Source organism: Pantherophis guttatus, chromosome 12, assembly GCF_059756535.1.
Source record: "Pantherophis guttatus breed Tessera chromosome 12, ASM5975653v1, whole genome shotgun sequence".
In the NCBI taxonomy this organism is placed as follows: domain Eukaryota; kingdom Metazoa; phylum Chordata; class Lepidosauria; order Squamata; family Colubridae; genus Pantherophis; species Pantherophis guttatus.
The window spans coordinates 22,627,805-22,642,659 of NC_142074.1; the positions used below are offsets into that span (position 1 = coordinate 22,627,805).

The 14,855-nt window shown below is 44.4% G+C and overlaps 1 protein-coding gene across 4 annotated transcripts in view; it reads right to left on the minus strand.

Annotated features, from left to right (window-relative positions):
- MAMLD1 (mastermind like domain containing 1) overlaps nucleotides 1–14,855 on the minus strand; it is a 103,849-nt gene that overhangs the window by 10,935 nt on the left and 78,059 nt on the right. The window lies entirely within an intron of this gene.

Sequence of the window (14,855 nt, forward strand, 5' to 3'; positions counted from 1 at the left end):
ATTGTCCAATAAAGGATAATAAGAAAGAGGAATCCTCCGGAGTTTTCAACCAAAACAATACAAGAGCACACAACAGATACAAACTCATGGTAAACTGATCCAAACTCAACGGCAGAAAATACGACTTCAGCAACAGAGTTATCAACGCCTGGAATGCACTACCTGACTCTGTGGTTTCTTCCCCAAATCCCCAAAACTTTAACCTGAGACTGTCTACCGTGGACCTCACCCCATTCCTAAGAGGTCCGTAAAGGGGGCGTGCATAAGCTCACCAGTGTGCCTTCCGTCCCTGTCCTAATGTTTTCTTTTATTCGTATCCTTTTCATGTATTTATAATTATGTTTACGCTGGTATCTGTCATAAAGCCTTGGTGGTGCAGCGGACTAAACTGCTGTTAAAGTAGCACTTAGCTGCCAGATGCCTGCAATTACTGCGAGTTCAATTCTCACCAGGCTCAAGGTTGACTCAGCCTTCCATCCTTTCGAGGTAGGTAAAATGAGGAGCCAGTTTGTGGGGGCAATAAGCTGACTTTGTATAAAAAAGAACACCGCTTAGGGGGGGCCAAAAGCCCTACTAAGCAGGTATATACAAAAGTATGAAGTCGATTGCTTAACGCGTTGTAAGCCGCCCTGAGTCTCCGGAGAAGGGCGGCATATAAATCGAACTAATAAATAAATAATAAAATACACGCTTGACGGAATAAATAAATAAATAAATAAATAAATAAATAAATAAATAAATAAATAAATAAATAAATAAATAAAATCATTTTTTTCGGAGAAGACAAACAACGAAAGTTCTTCATTTTTGCCGCTAGTGGGAACCGTAGCATCCCCTTTCGACCGAAAACCAGAGACAAACAAGCGAAACAGCTGCGAGTTAAGTCCCACGTGACCGAGACAGCATCAAAGCTTAAGGAACATGTGTGTGTGTGTGTGTGTGTGTGCTTGTGCGTGTGTGTGGACTGTGTGTTTTGTTATGTGCACACAAAACGCTTTTTGTTGCCCAGCTCCCAAAGAAACTCACTTGCTTTCGCATTTAAAAGGCCGAGCCAAATTGCACGGAGTCTATAGAAAGGCTATTGAGTGATTTTTATTTTTTTTAAAAAATAAAAATAAAAATAGTTTGGTCATTTTTCTCCCCTTTTAAGAGATTTACTAGCTGAAATGAAGCAACCAGGATTAATCGCAAAACTCTCATTCCTTTGGGGAAAATAAAGGCAACCCGTAGAACATTTTTTCCCCCCATTCTCTAATAGAGGGAAGAACGAAGCTCCCTACCCAAAAATAGGCAGAATTGCAAGCTTCGGCTTGCAAAAATTCTGACTGTAATGCTTTCCTTCTGTTGAAGGCGATTCCTCAGTTCTCGTGTCAGCTGGGACCTTACTTAGGTATGTTTTACCTAATGAAGACATAAAGATTGGCCAAGCTTGTTAGGGGGTCTTTCTTTCTTTCTTTCTTTCTTTCTTTCTTTCTTTCTTTCTTTCCTTCCTTCCTTCCTTCCTTCCTTCCTTCCTTCCTTCCTTCCTTCCTTCCTTCCTTCCTTCTTTCTCTCTCTCTCTCCCTCCCTCCCTCCCTTCTTTCTTTCTTTCCTTCCTTCCTTCCTTCCTTTTCTTTTTTCCTCCTTCCCTCCCTCCCTCCATCTCTCCCTTCCTTCCTTCCTTTCTTTCTTTCTTTTTCTTTTTTCCTCCCTCCCTCCCTCCCTCCCTCCCTCCCTCCCTCCATCTCTCCCTTCCTCCCTCCCTCTCTCCCTCCCTCCCTTCATCTCTCCCTTCCTTCCTTCCTTCCTTCCTTCCTTCCTCCCTCCCTCCCTCCCTCCCTCCCTTCCTTCCTTCCTTCCTTCCTTCTTTCTTTCTCTCTCTCTCTCTCTCTCTCCCTCCCTCCCTCCCTCCCTCCCTTCTTTCTTTCTTTCCTTCCTTCCTTCCTTCCTTCCTTTTCTTTTTTCCTCCTTCCCTCCCTCCCTCCATCTCTCCCTTCCTTCCTTCCTTTCTTTCTTTCTTTTTCTTTTTTCCTCCTTCCCTCCCTCCCTCCATCTCTCCCTTCCTTCCTTCCTTTCTTTCTTTCTTTTTCTTTTTTCCTCCTTCCCTCCCTCCCTCCCTCCCTCCCTCCCTCCATCTCTCCCTTCCTCCCTCCCTCCCTCCCTCCCTCCCTCCCTCCATCTCTCCCTTCCTTCCTTCCTTCCTTCCTTCCTTCCTTCCTTCCTTCCTTCCTTCCTTCCTTCCTTCCTTCCTTCCTCCCTCCCTCCCTCCCTCCCTCCCTCCCTCCCTTCCTTCACAGCAGTTTGTTTCCTTTTAGGCTTGAAGGCAGGTTTATGACCTCGGTTCTCCTGGGTGCAATCCTGGATAATGAACTTTTACTACCAAGGTTATTTTTGAGACCCTCAGACGTTCAGCCCTCTTGCCTCTTATTTCCTTCGGCTGCAGCTGGTTGGAAAACCAGAATGCCTCTGCTCCCTCTACCTAGGCATTGTATTGAGAAAGGATGGGTCCATGCCTTGATTGCATGCAAGCCAGGGGAATTCTGGGAGTTGAAGTCCGTACATCTTCAAGACGCTGAGGAACGCACAATGGACTGAGCATAGCTGGTGCTAAGTAAAGTCATCCAGTGAATTTCCAGGGTTTTGGCTGGAAAACAGCCAGGTTCCCCACGCCTTAACTTCTACGTCACACTGCTGCAATTTGTTAACCTGAATGTGGCTGTCATTTAAATCAGGGACACATTCCTTTTTTTTGTTTCTCCAGGAAGTTTGAATGATGTACAGACAGGAAGGAAGCCCTCCCAAATGGGGGGGGGGCAGGCGGGGAGGCGGTCCAGTCAGCCCAAAAATTCCATGTGATGCAAATGTTATAAAAAAAGCTCAGATTATCCATCCCGAATCATCTTTTCTTCGGGAAATGTCCTTCTTCATTCCCCCACCCCCAGTTGCAAAATAGGACCTGAATTTATTTTATATTTATTTATTTATTTATTTATTTATTCCATCAAGCGTGTATTTTATTTATTATTTATTATTTATTTATTAGTTCGATTTATATGCCACCCTTCTCCGGAGACTCAGGGCAGCGTACAATGCGTTAAGCAATAGCCTTCATACTTTTGTATATTTTATACAAAGTCAGCTTATTGCCCCCACAAACTGGGTCCTCATTTTACCCACTTTAGAAAGGATGGAAGGCTGAGTCGACCTGGAGCCTGGTGAGATCCAAACCTGCAGTAATTGCAGGCAGCTGGATGTTAAATGCTGCCTTAGTAGGAGGCATTAGCCTCCTACGCCACTCAGGTTCCTTTGTGCACATAAGAAGTGCAGGTTGGTTTGCTAATGTTAATTGGGTCTTAAGGACTAGCCTCCCGGTCTTTCTTATCAAACAGAGTGGTCCAAAGTGATGAGATCACTTTGGGGGGGGGGGTCAAATTATTCTCCAAAGCATCTGAAGACACAGGGACAAGAAGCAACGGATGGAAACTATATCAAGGAGAGAAGCAACCTGGAATTAAGGAGAAACTTCCTAACATTGAGGACAATTAGCCAGCGGAACTGCTTGCCACCAGAAGTTGTGGGTGCTTCATCGCTGGAGGTTTTTAAGAAGAGACTGGACACTTGTCTGAAACTTGAGCAGGGGGCTGGACTAGAAGACCTTCAAGGTCCCATCCTGCTCTCTTCTGATTCTGATTGAGATACGGTAAAGATTGATAAGAATAAACGGTGCATTTGGTTATCCATGAGCTTGCTAGGATTCAGATAAATGACCTTTAAGGTGCCTCACTCCTGACTTTAAGATTTTTTTTGACCCTGAGACTTAGATTTAGGGCAGCCCTTCCTCAACTCATCAAATGTCACCAAATGCATGAAGTTTTTCTCAATTTTCCGGTTCTGGCCATTTGGTAGATGACAGATTGGGAAAAATGGACTTGCAAACACTTCTCTAGTTTATTTTCCTTTGCGCCAATTGCAGAGCTCCAGAACCCAACATAGCCACAAATGTATAAGGAATTATCAGATAAATTAGGGCAGCCTCGATGTTAAGAGATCATACGCTTATATGATTACTGTTGTAATTACATAATAAACTACAGCGGTAATCATACAACTGCATCATCTCACGTATCGTATCATGGCTACCCTGATTTTTCTGATTATTCATTATCAAGATAATTTGATTATTACCTTGAAACGTATGGACGTCCGTTAAGTATATGAGGGTTTTACTGGCACTGTATAAATTCCACCGATACATAAAATCTCCTTCTGCCACTTCTAGCTTCAGTAGATCTTAGCAGGTGGGAGGTCTGGGTTTGGAAGCTAAGCGGGATTATATTTCATTATACTTCCACGGGGAGGGAACGGGGGGGAGGAGGAAGAAATTATAGGTCAGCTCTTCGCCGGCAGTTCTTCCATCCTTTTCTCTGCAAACCCATCCCGTTTTCCCACGGGCATGCAAGAGAGCGAGGAAAGCGAAGAGCCAATTTGCAAATCAAAATATACCCTTCCCTGTGACATTCTACTCATCTGTCCAGCAGTGAGTTTGGCCACTGGCTGCCAGCGGTTCTCAAGCGACCCCTTCGTGAGAACCGGTAGCAATGGTGGCGGGTGGTTCGGAGAACCGGTAGCGAGGGCAGCACGAGGCTCCGCCCACACACCCGGTGGTCCACGTGTGCATGTGATGTGCGTGGCGCGTGCACTTCCGAACCGGTAGGGAAGGTAAGTAGATTTCACCCCTGCCCTGCAGGCAAGTTTAAAACCAAAGGTGGCCTCTAAAGGGTGATCCCTTACAGGCCAAGCTATTCTGGAGATGTTCTGAGGGCTCCAACGTTAAACCCAACTCCTGTGTTCCTCATCTCCTTGACGAGAAGCGGACGTCTACCCTGGCTTTATGAATTATGGAAGGGGTTCACTCGAGTCGAAGCTTTCTTCGTGCAAGCTTTGGTGACACACCGCGCGAAGAGGACGGAAGCGTCTATTAAGCAAGGTTAGCTTCTCTGGCAAACGTGCGCCGTCTGCAGTGTTCTTCCCTTAAATCATACCAGGCACCGCCGCCAACAGATCATGATATCCATTCCAATTTTTTTGATGGCCAAAACAACCACAAGGAGAAAGAGGGAGAGAGAGAGAGAGAGAGAGAGAGAGAGAGAGAGAGAGGGAGAGAGAGAGAGAGAGAGAGAGAGAGAGAAACACCATGCAATATTAAATAAAGAAGAATGGAAGTAGAAGAACTGAAAGAACTAACCCTAACCCTAACCTAACCATCTAGCCTGACTAGGTGGCTCAGTGGCTAAGACACTGAGCTTGTCGATCAGCAGTTCGGCAGTTCAAATCCCTAGTACAGGTCTCCTGCGTGAGCAGGGGGTTGGACTAGATGACCTCCAAGGTCCCTTCCAACTCTACTGTTACAAACAATGCAAGGAGAACACTCCCCCCCTCCCAAAAAAATCCCCCCAGTCTTTCCCTCAAAAGATTCTTCCAAAAAGAGGTCAACTGCTATGATTTTCCAGACGTTGGTAGACCACAATACCCATCATCCTTTGACCCCGGGTTGATCCTACTGGCTAAGGTTGATGATGCGAGCTGGGCATTCCCCAGTTAAGTTGCTTAAACACATTCAACAGATTATAATTTGAGGAAACTCCAAAAGAAGAAAATAATGGGTTGAGATCTGTGAACAAGGCTTCATTCGTGGTTCAGAGAGCCATCACCAATGGGAGCAGATCGCGGTTATCTAAAGGCATCACTTATGAATCCAGGCACTGTGAGTTTGGAAGTAAAAGCCACATTTGTCTCTGCTAGGTTGGAAACTATTGTGTTTTCCCCAAAATTAGACTGGGTCTTATATTAATTTTTACTCCAAAAGACGCATTATGGTTTAGTTTCCAGTTAGGTCTTATTTTAGGGGGAATACAGTACTAAACGCCTGAGTCTACTTACGATCTTAACTGGGGCTTATTTTGGGGGTAGGCCTTATATTAGGAGCATCTTGAAAAATCATGCTAGGCCTTATTTTCTGGTTGGGTCTTATTTTCGGGGAAACACAGTAGATGATTGAAATTGGAAGGAGAGTGGCTAGAAAAAGTGGACGCACACAAGTTTTAGGGATTTCCACCAGTCTCCTTCACTAAAAGATGGAATCTAGCTACGTATGGACTTTCTCCTCGAGATACAACAGAGCCTTGGTGGCGCAGTAGACTAAAGTGCTGTTAAGTAACACCAGCTGCCTGCAATTACTGCAAGTTCAAATCTCACCAGGATCAAGGTTGACTCAGCCTTCCATCCTTCCGAGGTAGGTAAAATGAAGACCCGGATTGTGGGGGCAATAAGATGACTTTGTATAAAAAAGAACACTGCTTAGGGGCCCCCGAAAGCCCTACTAAGCAGGTATATACAAAAAGTATGAAGGCTATTGCTCAACGCATTGTAAGCCGCCCTGAGTCTCCGGAGAAGGACGGCATATAAATTGAACCAATAAATAAATAAATAAATAAATACTGTTGGGTAGGTCATCACAAGTAATGGTCCCCCAAGTTCATCTGATGACGGAGATACAATCACACGACACTGTCATTATGATACAATGATTAAATTGTGAGAGGACTGTGATGAAAGTGTGGTAGCTCCCGGATTCACTTTGAGCTGGTCGTTCTTGCTCAGCCCCCACAAACTTCACTGGAGCGTTGTCGGTAGGAAAAAACCATAGGACAACGTCGTCAGTTGTGGGTTGCCCCGATTCGGACCGATTCTATACAACTGGTAGTAAAACTGGTGGGAGGCTCCGCCCACTGACCCAGATGTCATCAAAAGCGATCGATACTTCAGAAATAAAAGGAAGTAGCGATCCATTCTTTGGTGTTTCTACCCCTCATCAAAACTATGGACTTCTTTGCTGGTATTTGATCTCATGGGAATTTTTAGATGCTTCTTCAGTATTAAGTTGTGGTTTCAGATGAGTTGCGTGTTCAACTTCTTCATATTTTAACTACTGTGGAAGATTGACTGGTTGCCGGCCAAGGGTCACGAAGTATGTTGGGTGTAACTTTCAGGGAGGCACATTTTGAAGCTTGGTTGTTATAGTCTTCAAGACTCCACAGGCATCAGAAGAAGGTTCTCTGATAATCCACAAGTGCACCCTACAAACTTGGGTGTCGCTTTTGGGGGGCATGTTCTGAAACTTAATTTGATATGGTCCTCAGAGTTCAAGGGCATCAGAGAAAGGTTCTCCTAGAATCCTTGCCATCAAGCAGCCCAAACTTTATTTGCAACGTGAGGGTATCAGTTCTTGGAGACTGTGCCAAGGACCGGAATGGTTATGCAATCCTCCTTCATTTGTTGTAAGTATTGGAAATTCTTCCCCCTGTGACAATTAAGCTAAGATTGAAAAACAACCAAGTCCAATGATGCAATATAAGACATTATTCATCTCAGCTTGTTTGCCATGCTGGGGGAAGGAAAGGAATATAAATAAGGATTATCCCATTCTCCTGGCTGTCCCTGAAGATCAAAGCACAAACGGCAATTCACCTTAAAATGTTCCTTTCCCTCCATGCCAAGGGAAGTTTTGCCCCCTTTTGACATACCAAGTTGTAGCCGAGAGGCCAAGTGACAAACTCAAAAAATCAAATTGAAAAAATTGGTGGCATTCAAACTAGGAAGGCTCTCTGGCACTGGAAAATATTTTGTCCCTCTGCTTCACGACACAATGTCCAAATTCCACTTCTCCTTTTAAAACTGTTTCCTGTCAGAAGTTCTGGAGATGTGCGTGTTGAAAGCTTTGTTCTGCTCCAGGGAGAGAAACAGAAACTGTATATACAATGCTGGACTTGCCAAGAATTTTTTAGAACAAAAAAAAAAAAAAAAGAGAGAGAGAGGCAATACATGTACACACGCACACAGAGTTGGCAGACAGTCTGGCCATTTTGAGGTGGGGGGAGGAGGAGGAGGGGAGAAAGAAGGAGGAGGAGAAAAGGAGAAAGGAGAAGAACAAGGAGAAGAGAAGGAGAAGGAGAAGAAAAAAGAAGGAGGGGGAGGAGAAAAGAAGAAGGAGAAAAAAGGAGGAGGATGAGAAAAGAAGGAGGAGGAGGAGCAGGAGGAAAAGAGAAGGAGGAGAAGAACAAGAAGAGGAGGAGAAAAGGAGGAGGATAAAAAAGAAGGAGGAGAAAGAGGAGGAAAAAAGAAGGAGGAGGAGAAGAACAAGAAGAAGAGGAGGAGGAGAAAAAAGAGGAGGAGGAGAAAAGAAGGAGGAGGAGGAGAAAAGGAGAAGGAGAAAAAAGGAGGAGGAGGAGAAAAGGAGGAGGAGGAGGAGGAGAAAAGGAGAAAGAAGGAGGAGGAGAAGAACAAGAAGAAGAGAAGGAGAAGATAAAGAGAAAAAAGGAGGAGGATGAGAAAAGAAGAAGGAGGAGGAGCAGGAGGAAAAGAAGGAGGAGGAGAAGAACAAGAAGAAGAGGAGGAGAAGAAAAGGAGGAGGAGAAAAAAGGAGGAGGAGAAAAGAAGGAGGAGGAGGAGAAAAGGAGAAGGGAGGAGGAGGAGAACAAGAAGAGGAGAAGAAGAAAAGGAGAAGGAGAAAAAAGGAGGAGGAGGAAGGAAGGAAGGAAGGAAAGAAGGAAGGAAGGAAGGGGATTTTCCAGAATGCTGGGTTGAAATTAGTCCTGGTTTCTGGAGTCCTAGAACATCTTACAGCCTAATTCATCCATTTATTGTCCCATAAGCTTTCCATAAGCCAGCTCTTATTTCAGATTCATGATCTATGTGGAAATCCCCAACATAATGCTTAGTCGTCCTTAGTATGTACACAGCCACACATTTCTGGAGCATTTCTAGAGAGGAAAAGTTCAAATCCCAAGCCTGCAGGCTTCACAGGTTCTCCCCTAAGCCAAATTTGAAGCTCCTGTGTTGGGAAACCAGAAGCAAACTAGGCGTAGACAGCTTCTGGTTAAGCTTTTCGTGCTAACGTGGCTCCATCCTGCCTCTCATATGGAGTTGACAATGTCCGCCTGCTTGTTTGGTGACATCAGGATGTTTCTACCATGCTTCCAGTCATCCCTGGAGGCCAACGGCGGTGGCGGCGATGATGATGATGATGTAATGCTTACTCCAATCCTGCATAGAGTATATTCACCCTGGGAATGTAACCTAATACGTGAGATGGGGAATTCAACTCTTTTGAGAGTCAACTCTTGAAACCACTTGCCGTTTTGTTTCGGTTAAAAATAGGCACGACGTTCAAGCAAATGAAGGGTGTTTCTCTAGGGACGGAGGAGAAATTTTCAGGTGTCCACAGCATCAAAAAAAAAAGCGGGGGGGGGGGTTTTACAAGATCAGAAGGCAAGATCCCTACAATAACGAAGAGTAATTGTGAATCCAGATGGAACTCAGTAGCCCAAGGGTGTCAAACTCGATTTCATTGAGGGCCGCATCATGGTTGGGTTTGATCTCGGGGGGGGGCTGTGGGAGTCATGGCGTGGCTAGGATGGGTGTGGCCAGCTCGATGTCACTCGTGTCAGGGGCGCCTGTGGTAGCCTGAGCGCTCTGCCAGCAAAAATGGACTCTGTTTTCGACTGCGACGGCCTCCTGGGGAATCCTGGGGTGGGCGGAGTGGGCGGGGCCAGCCAGGAGTGGGACTTGAGGGTTCTCCGAACTGCACAGAATCTTAGCTAGAGGTTCTCCCAAACCCTCAGCACCCCACCCCTGGATTTGTCCCACTCCTACTGAATTTTTGAGGAAATACAAAATACCCTGCCACCAAAGTTTACGTAAATTATTTCATATCAACACGGAATTCCGCACCTCGTCTTCTCCACCTCTTCTCCTTTCTCTGCCATGCTCAGGGACAGACAGATGTCCCAACAAACTCCAATAATGTCCACAACAGGAGGTGGCCATCTGGTCACCTAAGTATTTTGGAACTCAGCCAGGAAAATAACTTTCTCATTGTCCATGCTGGCTGAAAGGAGTTGAAGTCCAAAATAAAGGGGTACACCAGCTTGCCCATTCCTGATCCATAATGACTTGTGGGAGTTTTCTGGAATTTCAAACGGAACTTTTCCAAAAACTGACTCGCTACCAGAACCGGCAATGAATCATTGGATTTCCTGTATATTTAGCCACCGATTTTTTTTTAAAATTCCATTACTATATCTGGGATTTGTCTTTGTGGACTGAAAAGGTCTTCCTTCTCCATCCTCTGGCTCTTTCTGAACATCTAGATCTTCAGAAGTCAAACTCAAACCAACCATTTTATTTGAAAAGTGGACTTCCTTGCACAGTGGTTTGGCTGTTGACAATTCAAAGGTATTTAATGCTCAATCAAGTTTAATTAAAAAAAAAACAGTTTAATTGCTCAGACTCCAGGCTGTTGAACATTGCCAGAGTGAGGAGAGATGATAAGTGGCAACGACGAGAGGGAAAACATTTTGCAACTGTAGAAGAGAATTATTTGTAAATCGGGGTTGAACTGTGGGGTCCTTGGTGCCCTCTGAGCTTGATGGTTTTCTTGCAGGCGTTTCATTACCCAACTAGGTAACATCAACAGTGCTAGAAGGAAGTTGTTGTGGCCTGTCAGCGGCCTGCGCGGATTGTTGCTGATCCCGACGACGAGGAGGCTGGTGTGGTGCTGTGCCAGCAGCCTGTGCAGCCGGTGCTCAAGTTGGACAGTGAGGAGGCTGAAGAAGATGTGGTGCCAGAGGCAGGGATTCAGTCTGGGCCTTCAGAACCTCTAGAGGCTCCTTTAAGTGAAGAGGAAGAAGAGGAAGAGCCTCTTCTCGATGCACGGGCACGCAGAGCTGCCAAAAGGCAGGAGTGGTTCCTCAGGAGGAGGGCTCCTCGAGAGTAAGGCTTGGGGCTAATTGGCCATGCCCTTAGCCTATTTAAGAAAGAATGCAGCTTGCAACAAGCTGCAGGAAACAACTTTAGTTCGCTAATCATCGCGTTGGGATTTCTCTGCAATCTTGCTTCTGGGCTTTCTGCCAACTCCAGTAAGACTCTGACTATCTTATGTGTGGAATTCTGGCAGGCTGTTAAGAACGCTTATTAACAGCCGGCATTTGCTGTTATTTGAGTAAACTAAGTTTTGTTCAGAGTTTGTGTGTGCTGTGTTCTTTGGGATCCGTAGCTGGGGCAGAACAGGAGTGGGGTCAGTGCATTTTTACATACTAATAGCTTGCCCTGTCAGTGTTTGTGGGAGTCGTCTTGGTAACACACGAATAACCAAACTCAGAGAGCATCAGGGGCCCCACATTGTGCAACAATTTCTGTATCACTGAAAAGATCCGACAGTTGTCAGAGAAGCACCACAAACTTCAGGAGCTTGGAAAAGTGTGCCTATTTCCTTTAGAGGTTGTTGTTGTTATTGTTGTAACAACAACAGTGTGTTGTTGTGTGGCAGTGTGTGGCAGTGTGTTGTTGTTTTGGTGGGGAAACTGGTGAAGACAGGACGATAGTGCAGATGATCTTGGAAAGGCTTGGGAGAGACCGAGAATAGCCAAGGGCTGAATTCTGAGCTGCAAGCAAATGACGCCCAACTTGGCTTCTCGGCCCAAAGCCCTCTATAGCCGTAACGTCGCCTGGTGCCTCTTCCTTTCGCCGTCTGGTGCCCGACTGGGGTTTCAGGAAGACCGTCGTCTGCCAGCTCACTTTGTCTCCCGAGACAGAACTCTTCCCAGTTGTGATTGTTAGCCGGGGGAAACCCACACAGAGAGCCAATTGTATTTCTCGTCTGTCTCCGAGCAAAAAAACCACACAGCTGAGCGGAGGCCGCTGGAAACGGCCGCCTTTTGTCTTGCTGGGCCAAGAGTGGACCTAAAAGGCCTTCCTGCTTTCTCTTCCGGGCTGCGTGGAAACCAACCAAGTTTCTGATCTCTCTGGAGGCAGCGGTCTATTTCAGCAAATAACGCCAGAGAAAGATAAGTCACTCTCTGCTCCGGACGTCTTTGGGGCCCAGCCTCTTGGTCTGAAAATATAAGGGAACATCTCTGCCTCGCCTGAACTTCGATCATCTCCTTCTCTGTTTTGTTTTGTTCTTTTTCAAGTATTATTTGTTTTATTTATATACCGTGTTTCCCCGAAAATAAGAATCTGTCTTATATTTTTTGCACCCTTAAATAAGCGCTTGGCCTTATTTTCGGGGAGGTCTTATTATTTTGGGGCGCGTGGAGCAAGATGGGGCTCCTCTTGCCGTCTTACCTGATTTCCAGCTCTGCATTTAAATATTTTCAGGGAGGGCTTATTTTCGGGATGGAGGCTTATTTTAGCACATGCGCTAAAAGGTCCAGAGAAGCCAAGGCCTTGGAAACATTGAAGGTCCCTTATCAGTCCTCCATTGCCCGCACAAATCATTGAGAGCCACAGTTAGGCAGAACAGATAAGGCTGTCTCGGATCAATGAAGATACCGAGCCAGGTGTTTTCACCGGCTCGTGCGTTGGGAATACAGGTTGAAGTTGCAAGTTTGGTTCCTCTGGTGCGTCTTTATGAACAGAAGTTGTGCGTTTGGGGTGTGTGTCTGTTTTGCAATATTTCTGTGTTTCTATATTTACTTGCCTCCAGAAGTTGCAAATGCTCCAACACTGGAAATTTTTAAGAAGAGGTTGGATAACCATTTGTCTGAAATGCTATAGAGTCTCCTGCGTAAGCAGGGGGCTGGACTAGAAGACCTCCAAGGTCCCTTCCAACTCTGCTATTCTATTCTATTCTATTCTATTCTATTCTATTCTATTCTATTCTATTCTATTCTATTCTATTCTATTCTATTCTATTCTCTCGTCTCCTCTCCTATATTTATTCTATTCTATTCTATTCTATTCTATTCTATTCTATTCTATTCTATTCTATTCTATTCTATTCTATTCTATTCTATTCTATTCTATTCATTCTTATTGTATTCTACTCTACTCTACTCTACTCTACTCTACTCTACTCTACTCTACTCTACTCCTGTCCTGTCCTGTCCTGTCCTGTCCTGTCCTGTCCTGTCCTGTCCTGTCCTATCCTATCCTATCCTATCCTACTCTACTCTACTCTACTCTACTCTACTCTACTCTACTCTACTCTACTCTACTCTACTCTATTAACTCTACTCTACTATATTCTATTCGTGTGTATATCTATGTGTGTTTTTGCTTGCTTTGCAATATTGCCGTATGCGCGCGTTTCTTTGTTGTTCAATATTTTTGTTGTGCGCATCTAAACTTATATCTGTGCTTTGTTTTCGTTTGCAATATTTCTGTCTTCTCTAATCTCTCTCTGTGTGTGTTGTGCTTGTTTGTTTTGTAGTATTTCTGACCTGCCTCAATGCAAGTAGTGTCTGGGCAGGGCATGACAAGATCAAAAACACGAAACAAACAATACAGCCCAAGGCAAAATTAAGACATCACTGTTAGACAAAGGCCACACTTAGCTAAAATAGGTGGGCATGTTTTAGTTTGACTGAGGGAGAGGAAACCCCTAAATTTGATTTAAAAAAAAACAACCCACTCACCCGAAATCAATTAAAGGCAGAGGTAATATTTCCCCTCTGTGTAATTTAAGATTTAAGCGCTTTCCTGCTCTCTGTCCTGTTAAAATCGAGATTTATTGGCGGCTTCTCAGAGCTTTTTGAGGCCTGCTCAGGGAACTGTCTGAGGATATACAGAATATATCCTAGTCGACGCAGTCCATAAAAAGGGTATAAAATCCGACATACTTTAGCTGACCAGTCCGGCTCACTTCAATGAAAATCAATAAACCTCGGCACGCACAAATTCCGCACAAAATAGGGCAGTAAATCTCCAAATAAAACAGACATTTAAACCCACTGAATTGACCAACGGGGTCCATTGTTTTCCAAACAAAGGGAGTTTGCAGACTTTCTAAGACGCGTCTCTCCCCCTCTCTTCTTCCATTCAGAAGGTAAAAATGAGTTTTCTACTTTAGCACTCTCATAATTTTTTTTTTTTTTGCTTGGGGCAATTTCTCTGCCACAAAGATTGCCATATATTCATGAGTAGAAAAAGAAGTTATCGATAACCCCACCCACCCAAGAGGAGAGGATGATGGATGAAAAGCCAAAACGATGCTATAACCCTCAAATCAAGGAGAGAAGCAAATTTCTCCTTAGAACTAAGGAGAAATTCCCTGACAGTGAGAACAATGAATCAGTGGAATGACTTGCCTCCAGAAGTTGTGAATGCTCCAACACTTGAAGTTTTTAAGAAGATGTTGGATAACCATCTGTCTGAAGTGGTGTAGGGTTTCCTGCCTAAGCAGGGGGTTGGACTAGAAGACCTCCAAGGTCCCTTCCAACTCTGTCATTCTATTCTATTCTATTCAAATGCAAATGTCTTTAAGAGGACCCCTGGCTAAACTCTCATCTCCACTGTTGGGTTTTGGATTCCTGAGACACAAACCCCCCTCAAGTTCCCAGCTGCAGGAATAAATCTGATTTTCAAGGCAATTGCCAGTTTAGTGCAGGGGGGGGGCAGACAAAAATAAAAATAAAAATAAATCCCCTGGCAGATACAGTATACCTGCTCATTGCAGACTTTGGAAGTAAAAATCTGCAGAAGGTTACCTCCGAAATAAAGTTTTTTCCTTCTGATCTTGCCCCGTTTGCCAAAATGCCGAAGCAGAAAAATAAGCAGAAAGATTTGAATTTGGGGTCTAAATGAGCTTGCTGGGGAACTCTAAAGAATTGAATCAATTGCCAAGTTAGGTATCTCTTCTGCTTTGATCATAGCTATTTCTTTCTTTTTTAAAAAAATACTAATTTTATTCATAAACATTTTTGAATACAGTGTCTTGTCAGGGTATACCATTTACAACAAGAAGAAGAAAAAAGGCCAAATAGAAAATAGTAATGAATATTAACACATGAACTAATAACAGTAATAATAATAACATG